At 25.9% G+C, this 2,256-nt stretch overlaps 1 protein-coding gene across 1 annotated transcript in view; it reads right to left on the bottom strand.

The window, feature by feature from the left end:
- The window catches only part of LOC108361089 (neural/ectodermal development factor IMP-L2-like), a 22,606-nt gene that overhangs the window by 8,966 nt on the left and 11,384 nt on the right, over positions 1–2,256 (bottom strand). The gene's annotated exons all lie outside the window — the stretch shown is intronic.

Raw genomic sequence — 2,256 nt, 5'->3', positions numbered from 1 at the left:
CTAAACAGTCTACCGTATACCTGTTTTCTTTCTTTCATTATATTGCCAGAGTTCCATCTTCCAACTCGCGGAATGAAGAGCCAGAGTCTACCCACTCGACCATCGCAGTCATTTGCGAAAACTGAAATTTTGTGCGATCACATTCGAACTTCGAAAAGTGGAAAGTATAGGTTCTCATATAAATTTAGCTGTGACGCACACCACAAATAAAATTGTTGCCATAACGGCGGCGTTTGTGCCGCATATATCGCGATTCTCGAAAAAAGCCTCTAAATTATAAAAAAAAAGTGTTTTTAATACTTTCTGCATCAATTTCCATTGAAAATAAAAGACTGAAAATTCCATTTAATTTTTTATTTTTATTCAACTTTTCCATCTTATGTATGTATGTATGTAGTGTGTATACATTTTTACACAATCTCAACGCAGAAATTTCATATTTTATTACTATAAATTTAAATAAACAAAAATAATGGTGTTGCATTTAAAACATCAGTTCGGTATAAAACTATTTTATTTATTTATATGAATGTAAATGTATTTAACTTATTTAGGCATAAATTAGTTTAATAAATTAATAAAAAAAAAAACAAACACTAAAGGCAACTTAATTGTATGTATGTATGTGTGGGTATGTGAATTTATGGCACTACAGCAAAAGATTAATGGAAATTGGGGTGTACGTACGTATGTGTGTAGGGTAGGTAAGTTGTTGTGTTTCTCTCTCGTTTTTTTTTTTTTGTTTGTTATCTTGTAATGAGACATTTGGTGGTTTAAATAAATAAATTAATGCTTAGTGATATGAATGGATTCTTGTTCGTATGCATGCTGTAGTTGTGTATGTATGCTGTATGCAAGTATGTATGCTGAGATGTATGCAAATACATACATACATATCTATGGCTGTATGTATGTATGTATGTATATGTTAGTTACCAAAAATTTGTAGAACAAACTTATATAAACTAAAAATTTTACAAAATATTAAATACTTTTTTTTTTTAATTAAGTGAAAAATTAAGTACCGACGAAATTTCTATTTTTTTTTCTACTTCTAAATAAAGTTAAAATAAACGTACACGTAAGTGACNACCAAAAATTTGTAGAACAAACTTATATAAACTAAAAATTTTACAAAATATTAAATACTTTTTTTTTTAATTAAGTGAAAAATTAAGTACCGACGAAATTTCTATTTTTTTTCTACTTCTAAATAAAGTTAAAATAAACGTACACGTAAGTGACTGGTAGTGTGTAAAAAATTAAATAAACTAATGACTAACACAAACTATGCACTAAGAACTAAGGAAAACAAGAAAAAAATTTTTGGAAAAAATTTAAAAAATATATATAAACAACTGACACGAATTCGGTTATAAATAATTTAACTTTATTGCATTCTTGGTTGTGTATGCATTCGAGACGAACCAAATTGTTATTAATAAATAAATAAAAACAAATTATTGAAAACAATTGGACTATGTGTGTGCGTGCTGTTCTATTGATTTTTTTCTTTTTGTTTTTTTTTTTTTAAGTAATACAGTTAAGGGTAATATGTATGCATCTATTATTAATGACAAAAATGCATGACATTTTTAGAGAAATTATAGTTTTTGCAAAAAAGAAAAAAACAATTATATTCATTAGCACTAAAAGCAGATACTTGATCACTATATATTCTATTGATGTATTTATGTATGAATGTAAGAATGTGGACTTGTACATAATTTGACGTTTAACTTGCCGTTTTGTTTTTTCCTTCACAACTTATAATTTTTTTTTTATCATGCTTATGTATGCATGTGTATGTGTCTCTGTGTGTGCAGTTATGCAAGCGTTATAGCTATCTACTATTTTCGTATGCATAAGTTTGTTTGTAACATTTACTGTTATAACTGAGACTGAGCTGGTTACATTTCGTTAGCATTTTTAAAAAATATTTTTTATGTATTCTCATATGTGCGTATCTTAAACTTTTGTATACTCGTTTTCTTTTCCTCTTTTTTACTTTAATAAAATAGCCTATCATTATTTGGTATGTTCTTTTTTTGTACAGTTTTCGCATTTGTTATTTTTTTAAGATTTTATAAAGTATTTTTAATATTTTTTTTTAGCGTTTTAAGAGTTAATTTAATTTTTTTTATTTTGGTTTTTCGGAAATGTTTTTAATTTTTTTTTAAATCGCACATTTTTAAATATTAGTTTTTGTGAAATAGATTTTTTTAATTTTAGTGTTCTTTTTTTTGTTTTTTTTTT

This window comes from Rhagoletis zephyria, unplaced genomic scaffold (genome assembly GCF_001687245.7).
Source record: "Rhagoletis zephyria isolate East Lansing unplaced genomic scaffold, Rhagoletis_zephyria_1.1 Rzeph_scaffold_00018, whole genome shotgun sequence".
In the NCBI taxonomy this organism is placed as follows: Eukaryota; Metazoa; Arthropoda; class Insecta; order Diptera; family Tephritidae; genus Rhagoletis; species Rhagoletis zephyria.
The sequence above is the reverse complement of the archived record's forward strand: the minus strand, read 5'-3'. Positions and strand labels throughout refer to the sequence as shown.